Below are 16011 nucleotides of genomic sequence, written 5' to 3'. Positions count from 1 at the left end.
ACACGCCCCATATTTTCCTTGATCTCCCGTATGAATTACAGCCCAATCGGACCAAGTTTAAAATTTGACCTTTGACCTTCGACCTCCGATTTCGACCGAAGTTAGCTTAGGTCACTCCCTGTATTTTCCTTGATCTCCTGTATGAATTACAGCCCAATCGGACCAAGTTTAAAATTTGACCTTTGACCTTCGACCTCCGTTGTAACATTTTGAAGATGTTTTGTATTTGCTTGTTGGGTAAGTCATTAAAAGGGCATTTCGTGATCCACAGCCTCATCCCCCACTTTTCTCAAAAAAGTTGAGATTTTTATATCACTGGAAACCTCTGGCTACATAATGTTTATGTACAAAATATTTCTTGCAAATTAATTCGTTTAAGGGATCTAGAATGAGCGTTTATGGCGTTTCGACAGTATACCTTTGACCTTCGATTTCGACCGAAGGTAGTGTAGGACACTCCCCATATTTTCCTTGATCTCCCATATGAATTACAGCCCAATCGGACCAAGTTTAAAATTTGACCTTTGACCTTCGACCTCCGATTTTGACCGAAGGTAGCTTAGGACACTCCCCGTATTTTCCTTGATCTCCTGCATGAATTACAGCCCAATCGGACCAAGTTTAAAATTTGACCTATGACCTTCGAGCTCCGATTTCGACCGAAGGTAACTTACGACACTCCCCGTATTTTCCTTGATCTCCTGCATGAATTACAGCCCAATCGGACCAAGTTTAAAATTTGACCTATGACCTTCGACCTCTCATTTCGACCGAAGGTAACTTACGACACTCCCCGTATTTTTCTGCATCCCCCGTGCGAATTTGGCGAGGCTCGGATCAAAACTGACGGAGCCTTTTACCCACATACATACACACAACATAAGGCAAATTATAGTAAGATTACTGACATTATTTCTGTACATATCATATCCTTATGAACATGGCAGAGTGCCAAATGACAGTTCATCATAATATAAATTGTCCCCCTTTAACATGTGAATTACAATTGGAAATAGATTCCTGTAAGGCCCAAAAAAAATTATGGGCCCGAACGACCAAGATTTTCCATTTTGGGAGGATATTTTTTTATTTGGGCGCCAAAATTTATTGATTTTCACTGACAATTTTTGAAAGTATTCAGAACATTTTCAAAATATGTTTGCCAAAGAAATAGAACAAATTAATTCTTGCCAAATGTTCCAAGCTTTTGGTGATATTTGGGTCATTTTAGCCTCTTGGAAAAGCAGTGCTAGACACTGAATGTTGTATGAAATAAATAAAGCTTAAAAAAAATATAGGCCTAATTAATGAATTAACAAAAATAAAAATCCTGACCAAACCTTTCATACTTGAGAAGTCCATCCACCAGTAAAACATGAGGTTTTTTTCATCCCTAAATGGTTACATGTTTGTAAAGGGACACACCATTTGATACTCAGTGGGGGGGGGGGGTAGGAAGTTGGAGTCGGGGGAAGAAAAACTTCCTACCCCCACCCTGAGAATCTAATGGTGTGTCCCTAATGTACATATCCCATGAGTAGGGGTTCTCAGATAATGCTTGGTACACATGCCCTTTCCAGAAACCTATTCAAGATTATAAGACAGTTTGATTCTGATAACCCTTAGGAGTCATCACGGGACTAGCATGGATACCAAAACAAAATCCAATTTGCCAGCAAAGTGGTTACATTTTTGGTAACTGGATCACACACCTTTTGGAATTGGTAGTACATGCCATAGACTTTGTGTTTTGATAATTTCGATCGTGGTGCAGAACTCAAAAGTGTGATCCAGTTGGCATAGTGATAATCGGATTACACATCACTTCGCTTGACACCATTTTGAAGAGACTGTTTCCTTATATATCGGGGGAAAATATCATTTTATGTCTCAAAGCTTGCACAGATCTAGAAATCAAGTGAAGAGTGCTATCCCCCCAACTCAAACTAATCAGAATAAGTTACATGAATTCTTATACTGCGCAAAATCTTTTCGATAATTGAAAGTGTCATTTTAGAAGTTCACAACATATTTTCCAACAAATGCTTCAAACATTTTGACCTACGTTTTTGTGAAAAGAAATGCGCACTGCAAGATGAATGTGGCAGCTTTGAGTGTGTGGCAGCTTTGAGACATACTTCTTTTAAGCCTTAACTTACATCACATGTAGGTAATTTACTCTACTTCAAAAGGGATATTTGATGGCTACAAAACATAAAAGTTTGATCTTAAAAGTGGATGGTCTATGGAAACTGAACATCCCTTGGTGAACAAGACTCATATTCAATAAGGAGTCTTGTCAAGAACCACTGCAGTCCCACCCAAACCTTTTCTAACTGACAGCCTAATGTTAATAACCCCAATAGAAACTCTCTCTGATTAATACCCAGGGGGCCACTCAAGTTCCACAGTGTACACATCCATTACCAAAGATTTTCAAAACATACCCTTTAAAAACAGGATTTTTCCTTTTGAGCAAAATACACCCCTTAACAGGAATTTAACTCGGTTGTGCAACAAATTTTCCCCCTAAACCAGTGAGATTGTACCTGAAAGATACCCTTAGGAGTATTTGTTCAGTAAAGATATCACCCTTACAGGTTTATGATAAAATAAACCCTAGTACATGTTTTTGTTTATAATTTTCTAATATTTATGTTAGGGTTATGTTCCTTATGCAAAACATGCCATGGAAACTCGCTTTGTGAATAGCGAGATCATTAAAATTCGCATCTTTCTGGGCACTTGTGTATATTTTGAAACTGCAGTTGCTCCCTGTGAATTAATATAAGAGCTAAAACTGTTTGTTTGTATTATTTCTTCTTTAAACTGGGACACAATTACATGTAATCAGTTAAATACCACAATAAATCATCTGTTCATCCTTGAGGTCACCTAAAATACTGTAAAATACATGTATGGGCTTCTCACTGATACTAGTACCAAAATCTCCAATCTGAATGAAGAAAAAGAGGGCCTTTAAACTGATTACAGACACATTATCTCAATTATCAGTTATCACTTGCTTGTTCATGTAAATATGAAAAACTATCAACATTTGGTTTAAATTGGATTTGCAGAGACCAAAGGCTGTGAATGTGATACATACCCAATACCATACACCTGTGAGCATTGCTATATTGTTTCATACTGCATACAGGAACAAACAAGGGATATACTCATTTTTATAGTAGATAGCTTTACTGATCATCATTGATAAAATATGCCAACATTACAAAACAGCAAAGTTGGAATTAAACTTACTGTCAATCAAACTCAGAAACAGTTTATGATTTGTCATCATATAGTTTAGTGTTTCACTTTCACACATATAAGTTCATCTTCAAAGTTAGGTTTTATGCACAAATCAATTGTAGTCCCGGGGCGGGATAGCGGGACCTACCCGGGATGTAATTTTGGAAACTGTTACAAACATGTTACAGTCCTGCTTAGTCCCGCAGGGCGGGCACTATTTCTGTATACATCCTGGGGTACATCCCTGGCCAAGTCCCGCCCTAGCCCCGGGCACCATGTTCAAGTCCCCACGAGTGTTTCCCCGATACGACCCGCACGGTTGTGAGTACTCTTCTATTACGTCCCGGTACACTCCGGTGTAGATCCCGGCCTGTTTCAGAGGCATTACATCCCCGTACACTCCCCACTATGTCCTCGCACTGCGGGACACATTGAGCTGTTACATCCCGGCCAAGTCCCGGCTCGGACCTCGCTATTGCCAGGCCCTGGAGGGCCAGGACTACAATTGATTTGTGCATTAGTAACTAGAAACTTCTTTTGCTTGGGTGAAGTGTCTGTAATTCCATTTCTCCAGGCAGCAGATGAATCAACCTCACTTTGGTCTGTTTTTAAACCTTATCAAAGGCTGTGGTGAGTTTAATGATCGTCACATGCCAAATAGTTGATTAATTTCTGACTTCTATTATAAATACATGTTTGTTGAAGCTCCTAAAATAAAATGGTTAATTCAAACCACGCAATACACACAAAATGCCCTTGTCAGCATGCTACACGCACAGAGGAGCATGCACTGTGCTGAGTATGCTCTGTGCAATACAAAAATACACTCATTAATATGGCAATTACTTGACTATCAACAATAGCATTGATATAACTACTAATGATAATACAGAATGCCTACAAAAGGGATATATACAAGGTATAACAAAATAAGTTTACCATTAACTTTTGGTTGTTAAGTTGACCAGGTGTGTAGCCAGATATATGTGGCTGCTAAGGGGCTGTTATTTTCTTCGGGCAGGGAGGGGTCATGATTATGTTGGTGACCAGAGTCAATTTTTATGAACCCCCTCCATCGTGGGCTGAACATTTTGTGGCACCCCCCTCCCCAATTTTAGGCAGAATATTTTTATGACCACACTTCTGCACGCATACCAGAAACAAATTTTCCCAAAAAAGTCAAGAAATGTGTGCTTGATGGAAAGGTGACCAAAGTACGGAAACATTTGTCGTTGTAACTAAAGATGGTGCAAAATGTGTGGTGGAGAGTGTAAATATGCATGTAGGGCAGTCCGGCACCCAAAATGTTTAATAGTCACATGCCCTTACACTCGGTTTCAGAGAAGTATGGCAGCTTGCTCAGATTGATGCGAGCACCCGTTAATGAGGGACATAATGCAGAGCTTTGTTTGTGCCAACCAACGTTTTGATGTGTAATTGGCCAATCAGATTACCGCATCTGTTGTTATGATTGTCAGATGATTGAATCAGCTAATCAGAACCCTACTTCTGTGTTTACACCGTGCACACTCTCAAAATGTAAAAAATGCTGTTCTTCTTTCACAGAAACTGTAGTAATTTTATAACCTTCCTATTTTTGGTATCTCCCTATTTTTGTTGTAAAAAAATTTGACCCTCACTATTCTTTGGTATACAATTTTATGACCCCAAGTATATTCATGAACCTTTCTGAAGAAAATGACAGCCCATAAATTCACAAAACAGTCGCCTTTAATGTAAAGGTCATTCAGCATGTTTAAGCCAACCTGAAGCATTCAACCTTGTTCACCTCAACCACTTATATTGTCATTATTGGAGGTCAAGCTTCACCTCAGCTTACTTTCACCTTTTGCTCACAAATGTAAAGTCAACTTTCACTTTATAAAACATGCATCAAAAAGGTTTTCCATTGTCTCACTATTCATGCTTTCAATTTGTCACCACCATCAGTTCACAATGATGCCTGATGAAAGCAAAAGCCAAGTTTAACCTTGATCATATGAATGCTTTTAATAGTTCAAGCTGCTCCTAGTAGCTCATTTGACAAATCAAACTTAATCATTGTAAAGCGGTATCCAAGAAGAAGAAGAAGAAAGTGGTGAAGCTTGGTGTGGCTTTAGGAAAGTAGCTCCAAGTTTTGTGGGATAGCAACCCCTGTAAATGTATTCCTTATTTTTAAGATGCCGGCTTTTGTAACAGTATCCACATCCAGTTTTGAAGCAAGTGTGAAGTGTGCGTGCTGTGGACAGAACAAAAATACAATTATTATTGACATATACCTCTGTGAAATTCCTAAAACACTATTTCCAAATCAATGTGTAAATTGTCAACAAGAAATCAAGGGCTCAGCAACACAACATCTTAACTCAAAATAGCATACCTGCCAACCCTAAGACCTCACAAATAGGGACAAATGTGAAAAAAAAATCTGAAAATAGGGACATTCCTGAATTTTCTATACCTTACTGCAGTCATATTTTTGCAAAAATAGGGACACATGGTAAAATTGCTCTCTTTTATGCTATTTGTTTCTGTAAAATAGGGACAGTCCCTATTAAATAGGGACAGTTGGCAGGTATGAAATAACTAGTTTGAGTGTACTGTGTAAATACAAACCATGATGTACATATGATTTTGTGTCCATTAAAAGTAGGCACTGACAGCTTAATTTTCATATCATTATCAAAATCTCATTTTCACCACAAATGGAGTTAAGATACTGTGGCGCTTTAATTGGGGGAGGCACCCCAGCCCCACCTTTCACTGGTTCCGGAAAACTGATTTTGCTTCTAGTTATTTGTATTAACTGCAATCCACAAAATTACCAAGTGTTAATTATGGTATTTACCTATATAATTCCACGTTTACCCTGTCCGTATGTACACCATGCTTGCACTCATCGTGAACTTGGGATGTAATATTTTGCACACAAGAGAAAAAAGCCATATCCCAGTAAGGGCCAAAATTTATCTCAGTTTTGATAAGCAACCATGGCAATCAGAGACATGCAGTGGCATAGCAAGGGGCAGGGGTGACACATGCCCTGGGCGCCAGGTTTTGAAATGATGATAGATTAAAAAAAGGTGTTGATGAAAATATAAACTTTCTCAAATTACATAAACCAAATGAAATACCGGTACCTGTTATTAATGTTTCTTTTTGTAGTGTATCTATTGAGGTACAAGCTGTGAAAAGTTTGTATCCTTGCCCTGGGCTTTAACCCCATACATGTAGCTACGCCACTGGACATGCAACATAAAAAGAAATATATACTGGAATAACTGTTCTTACCTACAATGGCTTTCTAGTAGTGTCAGTGGTGTGTGCCATTCATGGTCTTGTTTATCTAAACCTGTTCTGCCCCACTGTAAAAATCATCCATTCTACATAGTTTTGCAAACTATTTATGTCTTCTCCATATCCAGTATACTTGGAAACACATTGACCACTGCCATATGCCTGGAGTAAGCTCTGCCATCTGGAAGTAGTAAAACAGTAAAACAATTCTGTATAATTCTAACTCTTACTGCCAAAATTGTGGGCTGTCATTTTCTTGGAAGGGGGACTCAAATATCACGGGGTCAAAAATTTTAGCCTTTTTAGGGGGTAAGGTGTATTGGTAGTGGTGGTCATAAAATTTTGTTGCCGAGATAGAGGGGTGCAATTGTATTGATGCCGACTTTTTTGTAAATGTGGGGCCCCATTTCCAAAGAAAATGACAGGCCCCTAAAAGATTGAATGGAAGTTTAAAATGTTCCTCAAATTTATTTAGCTGCCAAGGTCATACAAGTAGCCCACTGTATTCACCATATTTAGTTCCCCTCCCCTAATAACCACACCTAAAGAAACTTTTGAATGACAACCGTACAACTAAATTGATCAAATGTGTGAATAAAATCACCTTCTAAACAGTGGTGGCACTAGGGGGGACATAGGGCACTTTCCCAAAATATATTTTTCTTGCCCCTCCTCCACTTTTAACTCCAATATTCCAAACATTTTCCACTTTTTGTGGTAATTTTGTGCAAACTTTGTTGATTTTGATTTAATAGTGATTTGATTTGGATGAATTGTATATTGTAGAGCAAATTGCCTAGTTTGAAATAGTTGAAGTGCAATTTTAACAACATTTTTTATGTGATCGCCTGTCGTGATCAGCTGTGTTTACTTCTGAACATCCATTGCGTTACACTGTGTCATGCTTCATCATTTGATTGCCTTGAGTAACTTGCAATGGATCGCTATTATCACAATGGTAATTTTTTTTTTTTTTTCATTTGGCTGTTCCATCCCCAAGGTTCTAATTCTGTAAAGGTTCATCCCTCAGAGGGTCCCTCCTTTCCTCAAGCACTGTTGGAAAAGACCGAAAACTACTAACAATGCTAATTTTACATTCCCCCCCATCAATTCATGAAAATGTTATTCTCTCAGTCGATGTTGTTCCATCCAGTGCTCTACCCCATTTCTCAGTCTGTCAAAACGGACACCTTGTGAAATCCCTATTGGTTTGTACAGGGCCTTTCAGTTCAATTTTCTCCATGTAAAAAGCTCCAATTTGCTCAAATTGTAAATATTAGGAATTTATTCCCCTGATATTAGAAATCAAACTGTTTGAATTGTTTTACCAAGAGGTACTACATGTAGTTATTTTGTGACATGTTTTGTGATTCCCCCATTGGGTACAACATAGTTATCCATGTCCAACTTAGTTTCGTCAGCACAGACTGTATTATCATACTGACATTTTTTTTATAGAATACCGATACTCTACTAGTCTTCACTAAATCACTAGTTGGACTATAAGCAGTCATGAATCACGTAGCGGAAGAGCATCGGACAAAGTGTCATAACAATGCAAAACTGTCCCACAATGCATTGCAAACTTCCAATGCTGATTGGGCTTATTGTAAAATTTACACAATAAATTCCCACTGTAGCACGATAGACACCCATATGATAAAGGCCCGGATCAAGGCCTGACGGTAGGATATTTCTCACTTAGATCCATTCTTCCCATTGGTTGCTTAATTTGGCGATATTTAGCTGTTCCATCTCACCCCTCGGACACGAAGGGGACGATGACCTTAGTCTTTCAGCTTACATGAATGGGAATTAAACCAGATTTTCCCCTTGTTTTCCCGAATTTCTCCATTCAGTGATTTGCTCATCCGGACGATCGTAAAAAAATCTTAATTCAGATTTTGGTACCTTTGTTAATTGTCATGGATAAAAATGTAAACATAGCCTGCGAGTGGTTCAGCCGAAAGCCATGTATTTTAAGACAATATACATTTTACACGGATCTGTAATTCTTAATTATAGCGACATGTATTTGAATGGGGCTTCCACAGCCTTCCAGCAATGCCGTTTTCTTCATTTTTTGCCAAATTTGTCATTTCAAAAATACCACATGATAAGGGGGCTGGCATTTTCTTCGGAAGGGGGGGGGGGGGCCCAAATATGTCGGTGACCAGAGTCAATTTTTTTATGACCCCCCCCTATCGCGGGCAAATTTTTTTATGACCCCCTATCGCGGGTCAAAATTTTTTATGACCCCCACCTTCCAACTACACAGACTCAAGAAAAATTATTTGTCGCTGGAACTATGACACAGAGAAAGTGTGCGGAGCCCGTTCCGAAGAAAATGCCAGTCGCCTAATTTGAATGACTTATCCTTGACTTTTAAGCAATTTATAAATCATTTTCATTTTTTGTAAACGCTCGGATCACTGAATGGGTCTTTAACAACATTTCCCTCTCCTGGTTCAACAAAAAAAATTTGTGTTCCCCCTCAAGATCCCAAAAAAATTTTGGGTACCTCGATCCTCAAAATGACCATCCCCCCTGTCGTAAATAACGATCGCTCCCTATAAGTAGGTATGAGAGGCAAACCTTAGTTAACACATTTGCTTGTCAGCCAAATTGGCCTAGACCAGGGCCCAAACACAATAGATATTTACTTAGAAATGTAAAAGAACAGCTAGGTCAAGGAAACCTACATAAATATGTTGTCTATACTTCACTTGACCCAAATGATTTTTTATGGTGATGAGACACTCACACATGTAATTTTAGAGGGATTTTGATAGCAGTTCCACATAGAAAAGCTGCTATCATCATGAGACTAAGATCTAGAAACACCACAGAAATGCTGTTTTGTTAGCTGAATCCCGGCTGAATCTTTTTTGATGAAAGTCAATCTTTGACAATATGTAACTTTGCTTTCGGTGCTATGACAAAAAGGTTTCAGTTTTGGCTTTCTTTACTCAATGGCTTTAATTTGATATATAAAATAATGCAGTTTGATGGCAAATTTTAATTCACCTTTCATACCTACTACATCATACATGTATAATTAGCATGCTATGATGCTATAAATACATGTACCGTACTATAAGTTATAGGTATGCTAGGTGAATTCAAATTTGCCATCAAACTGCATCATTTTATATATCAAATTAAAGCCCTCGAGGCTTGACTTGAGTAAACAAAGCCAAAACTGAAACCCTTTTTTCATAGCACTTTCCAGAGCAAAATTACATCTTGTCAAAGATTGACTTTCATCAAAAAGATTCAGCTAGCAAAATTCCCAAAACGGCATTTCGGGGTGTTTCTAGATCTTAGTCATGGAATCTTATGCTGGTTTCATACTACCCTGCCGCTTGCATTGAGCGGCGTATGCACGCGCATTGCAGACAAACGGACACAATAAAGGCTTGTCATTGGTTGAAACGTCCTGCGGCAAGCGGCAGGAAAGTATGCTGGAGGCTTTAGTCTCATTTATAGCAGCTTTTTTTAATGGAACTGCTATCAAAATCCCTCTAAAATTCCATGTGCGATTGTCTTATCACCATAAGTATAGAAAACATATTTATGTAGGTTTCCCTTTTAAATTTCTATGTAAATTTGCATTGACATTTTCGGCGAATTTGGCTGACTAGCAATGTGTTAACTAAGGTTTGCCTGGGATACCTACTATAACTTATAGTATAAGCTTAACTGAAAACACGTCACACTTTGATATTTGTAGAAGTACTTACTTCAAAAGGATATAGGCCTAGCTGCTAAAGACGCCTCTTTCTTTCTCCGTGATCGAAAAGTAATATTGGTGGATGAATTTCACTAGAATTTAGACAGAATAGCCGATGATGCTTTACGGGTATCAGTACGTACAGCCACAGCACAGCTGAATTTTTGCTTATAGTCTCTACATCAGCGACAAGCAGAGGGAGCATGAGGGAGCGTAACCAAACTGGTTGCAGAAGAGACTATGTATAGAAAGCCAATGCTGCCATAAATTTCGTTTTTAATTGAAAGAGATGAAATTCCCCTCAAATTCGCATTTCAAAAAGGAAATTTATAATTTTATCTGGCTGACCTGATAGTTTATGATCCACTTAAACAAAATAAGGCAAAAAATTTTTTTGGAAAAATTATTGGAGGGGTCTTGGACCTAGCCCATTCTACTTCCCTTAAGTTGACATTTTCAATAAAAGGATTTGATATATCGGGCGGGCATTGTACTATATAATATGTGGCAGAAGAAGCATTTTGAAGGTATTTGGTTAAATACCGGAAATGCCCCCTTAATGACCATTGACCCCAATTCTGTTTAGACCCTATGTACACTGGATATAGCCGATACATATGTGCAAGTTACGTAATTGTAGGGTGTAACGTGTAGAAGGAGAAACATTTTGAAATTTATTGCCAGAAATAAGAAGAATTAGCTGTGGTCTAAGACCACAAACACAGCCGTGTTGTGACCCCTTAATCACCTTTTTCTTTTACCTGTTTTTCTTGGCTGATAAAATTTCTTGGTATTTCGTTTTATACCGGTAGTGACCCCTTAATGACCTTTGACCCAAATAAAAATACCACATATACATTGGGTTAACACAACGCATGATTGTTCCCAATTTCCAAAAAAATGGGTTATTTGTAAACTATGTTTGCAAACATTTTATGTTCGTGATGTTTAAAAAATAGGGCTGTTTTTGACGATGGTGTGCTCGATATCAAAAAACAGGGTATATTTTGGTGAATCCAGAATATAGGCCTACTAATAGTCGTATTTTTGCTTATTTTGACCATGTATCTGATCGTATGCTTTGTATTCTTTGTACTTGGGCAAGCTCCCCATACCGAAAATAGAATTCGTATCGCTCTGCATTTAGTACGTGTTTAATATTATTATTATACAATACTCATCACAGCAAAAGTAATTAGAATCTTCAAATAATTGTAATGCACGGTGTGAATTGGACATCGCCTCAAAATGACCTTTTACATTTTGCTTCAGTGGTAAACGCTTGAGGATGGCCCTCTTTAATTAATGGTATGAAGATGTTTTAGGGTTCATACTACTAAATCCGCCTGTGAAGCGGTTTCCGACAAAAGTTTATCACGCCTATAGTCCCAACTTTGCATAAAAATTGTGCAAAATCGGTACAATATTAACACTTTTAGTGTTGTAAATCGTGTTTTGATAGAACTTGTGAATGTGATCTCTACTAATTTGAACAGAAAACGCGAAAATTTGAGTGATGTTTACGATGATGAGCGCATGAACACACGAGGTCAAAACGCGGTTAGCAGTCGGACGTAAACACGGGAAAATCGGGCCTTTTATATAGCGCTATTTTTCTCAAAAATTAGACCTAAAATTTGGTGTCATTTTCAGATATGTTATGCAGAATTTTGTTCTGATTAAGATGATATCAAATATATATTTCAAAGTAAGACGTAACTCGACTTATAGCCTAAAACATGACCCCTATTTTGCACGTAAAGTCTATGGAAAGCTATTTTGTGGCATGTACCCTTTACGATGAAGAGCCCAGTGAAGAGGCAGCGATAAAGGAGTCCCGAGAAAGTAGTTAATCACCGTAACCTTCCGAGTCCAAAATGTGTAACCCGTAACATAGTTCTTTTTTAAAAGAAGACACTGAGCTAAATTGTTACAATTTATACGGATCTGAGTTAATTATTTACTTGATGCAACATAAACGAGCGTTTTAGCACCAAAAGGAAAGGACAATTATCTATTATAGAAAATTGATCAATACTATCGAAAGAACCTTTGAAGAAGTATTTTGAAAGTATTCGGTCAGACATCGAAAGTGACCCCTTAATGACCTTTGACCCCGCCGAAAAAATACCACGTGTACACTAGGTGACATCAATTCATGTGTGAATATACCGTCAGTGTGCTATGTTTTTCTTGGCCGATAAAATTTTTGAAGATATTTTGTTTTATACAGGAAGTGACCCTTAATAACCTTTGACCCCAAATAAAAAAATACCACATATACATTGGGTAAACACAATTCATGTGTCAACATACCATCACTCTCCTATGTTTTTCTTAGCTAATAAAATTTTTGAAGACATTTCGATTTATACGGAAGTGACCCCTTAATGACCTTTGACCCCAAATCTGTGTACACCCCATAGACACTGGGTAATACCAATGCATGTGTGTAAGTGGCGTCACTGTCCTACGTAATTTGTGGGAGAAGATGCATTTTAGCTGAAATCACTTTTTGACCCCTATGACCCCTGCGTGACCTTTGACCCCACAATTTTCATGTGACATGTAGGGGCATGGTCAATGATGGTTGTGACCAAGTTAGGTCAAAATCGGTACAAGCATGTCAGTGCTAGAGCAAATCTAAAGGTTGACAGAAGAAAGGTAGACGATCTCGTAAGAAACAAAACACAGCTCTCGGCTGTGTAATAAAAGCCCTCGACCATTGCGCGCTACCACGTGTAGGATTGTCGGCTGCTATGCCGTGCATACATGTCGAATTTGAAGGATATAAGTCTTTTGATTAAAATGACCTCTAAATGACCTTTGATCCCAATTATTTTTACACCACATAGACACTGGCTATAGCCAATATATATGCACCAGGCACATATCCCTGCGCCGTGTAATTTGAGAAAAGAAGCATTTTGAAAGTATTCGGTCAGACATCGAAAGTGACCCCTTAATGACCTTTGACCCCGCCGAAAAAAATACCACGTGTACACTAGGTGACATCAATTCATGTGTGAATATACCGTCAGTGTGCTATGTTTTTCTTGGCCGATAAAAATTTTTGAAGATATTTTGTTTTATACAGGAAGTGACCCCTTAATAACCTTTGACCCCAAATAAAAAAATACCACATATACATTTGGGTAAACACAATTCATGTGTCAACATACCATCACTCTCCTATGTTTTTCTTAGCTAATAAAAATTTTTGAAGATATTTCGATTTATACCGGAAGTGACCCCTTAATGACCTTTGAAAATCTGTGTACACCCCATAGACACTGGGTAATACCAATGCATGTGTGCAAGTGGCGTCACTGTCCTACGTAATTTGTGGGAGAAGATGCATTTTTAGCTGAAATCACTTTTTGACCCCTATGACCCCTGCGTGACCTTTGACCCCACAATTTTCATGTGACATGTAGGGGCATGGTCAATGATGGTTGTGACCAAGTTAGGTCAAAATCGGTACAAGCATGTTAGTGCTAGAGCAAATCTAAAGGTTGACAGAAGAAAGGTAGACGATCTCGTAAGAAACAAAACACAGCTCTCGGCTGTGTAATCATATCTAATTTGGAATATTTGGAAACCCCCTGAGGTTGTAAAATGAAAGTGATGTAATGGAATTCCCCTAAGGAAGTGATGTAATGAGAAAGGTTAATGTTATAATTAAGACTTTGGAATTCCCCAGATTGAACATAATGTGAAGGTAGTAAATGGCCCATAATAGAATGGGGTTTTTCCAATGCTTGGGATATAAGAAAATGTAAACACAATTATGGTCACAGTTGATAGTGTTGATCTGGGCTATGCTTACAGTCCAATTCCTTCAAAGAAAGGAAATTGCAAGCCAGAAATATTTTATGTAGTCAAAGTACTACTATTTGCCAGTGTTGTCGGAGAAGGTTTAGAATGCGTCAAAGAACGTACTTCTTCCAAGAAAGGAAATATATTCTTCTGTCGACTTGCTGAAGTCTGGTATTTTGATTCAACGCAACTGTCAAAATAAGTGGGGACAACTGCATCGCAGTCCTGCTTCCTGAAGATATTGTGTGAAAGGTGGAAATAGCACCAAGTTTGGAGAAAGCAGCGCAAGGAGTTAAATTTGGAGAACTGCGCAAGGAGTTTAGCATAGGAGAACGGCGCAAAGGAGTTTAGTATAGGAGAACTGCGCAAGGAGTTATAAACGTGTTTGGAGAACACCATTTTCGTATAAGGATTTTATACGCAAGGATTTATCAATGCAAGTGTACAAAGGACTTCGCTGATTTTCGCAGGATAAGTCAATAGGGATATATTACATCAGTCGTCCAGAACATTACAAGAACTCTTTATGATCACAAAGAAGAAGAATGCTGGCTAAGTACTAAATAGTTAAAGAGTATTATATTTGATTATTGTATATGTGCATTTGTTGTCATATATTGTACCAAACAAAACTTGCTTTCAATTAAAGACTTAGATTTTGTTAGCTTAAACAAACAGTGTATTTGTGTTGTGCATTCGTGTGAGTTCGGGTGAAAGGTGATTTTGGCCTTGAGTCAAGTACGACTCGTAACAATATAATGAAAACATGATATGTATATGGCATAATTGCATGATATGACTTAATAAATGCAAGCATTGATAGCAACTTACTGTCTTCAAGAGTCTCTCTCATAAAGTTTTTATGCAGTTGAAGAAACCCAACAATATCAATATTTACTGCGAAAAAATTAATCCTAGAGACACCGTACCGAACGTTCTACAAGGTGAGAACAAGTCCTTAATCCTTTGTAGCTACTACAATCGACTTTAGAGGATGCTAGAATTGTAGTAGAATTACGAAATACTCCTTTATTGCACAGTATTATTTTTATGGGACGTGAGAGTAACAACAGACACCCCAAATTATATTCTGAATACGAGGAATGTCATTCTGATATCAAATAAATTTGATATTTTTTGTTAAAATTCGCGATATCATACAAATTTTATGGCAAATTATTAAAAATCAATATTTTTGATATTTTTGATATTTAACAGTCCTCCAAGTAAATTTTAAAAATATAATGATAAATTTTGATCTTTCGTATTAAAGATAATACATTATTTTCTTTCCTAATTTTTTTTAAGTACTACAAACAATACTGTGCACGGGACTGTGCAAAACGTTGCTTTCCTTTCCCTTAATGTTTAATATAAACATGATAAAGCAGGAGTCAGATTTTCAGGCAGAGTCTAGTACAAGGAACTTATACGATGTCCTCATTCACAAACTGATACTATCTGTCCATCGTATAAGCCTCTTACCGTACGATAATGTGGTGAAGGAATATTACACAGTCAAGAATAGGCTCCATCATCTTTTGGTTCTGATCCCTCCCAGTCTCCCAAAACATCAAAACATCAAAATCATTGTACATTTACTTACTTAAGACTGTCCTTTTTCATATAGCGCAGACAAAGTAGGGCCAAGCTAAATGGAAATTGTCAAATTTTGGCAAAATATCTCTCTGTGTAATCCTATGTAAGTCCCATATCACATCGTTATCGGCGATCGAGGTTTTTTTTTCTGAAGTTTGGTTGGTACCCACCAGCGTCATGCATGTGACGTGACACAGCGAAAATAAGCGACCGGGAATCAGGGATCGTTAAAACGTCAACAAATTTCAAAACACAGAAAGCAGTACACTTATTGGCGAGCGGTCCGAATTTTGAGCCGTAAGTTTACG

Source organism: Amphiura filiformis, chromosome 13 (genome assembly GCF_039555335.1).
Source record: "Amphiura filiformis chromosome 13, Afil_fr2py, whole genome shotgun sequence".
Lineage (NCBI taxonomy): Eukaryota > Metazoa > Echinodermata > Ophiuroidea > Amphilepidida > Amphiuridae > Amphiura > Amphiura filiformis.
This window is presented reverse-complemented; position numbering follows the sequence as displayed.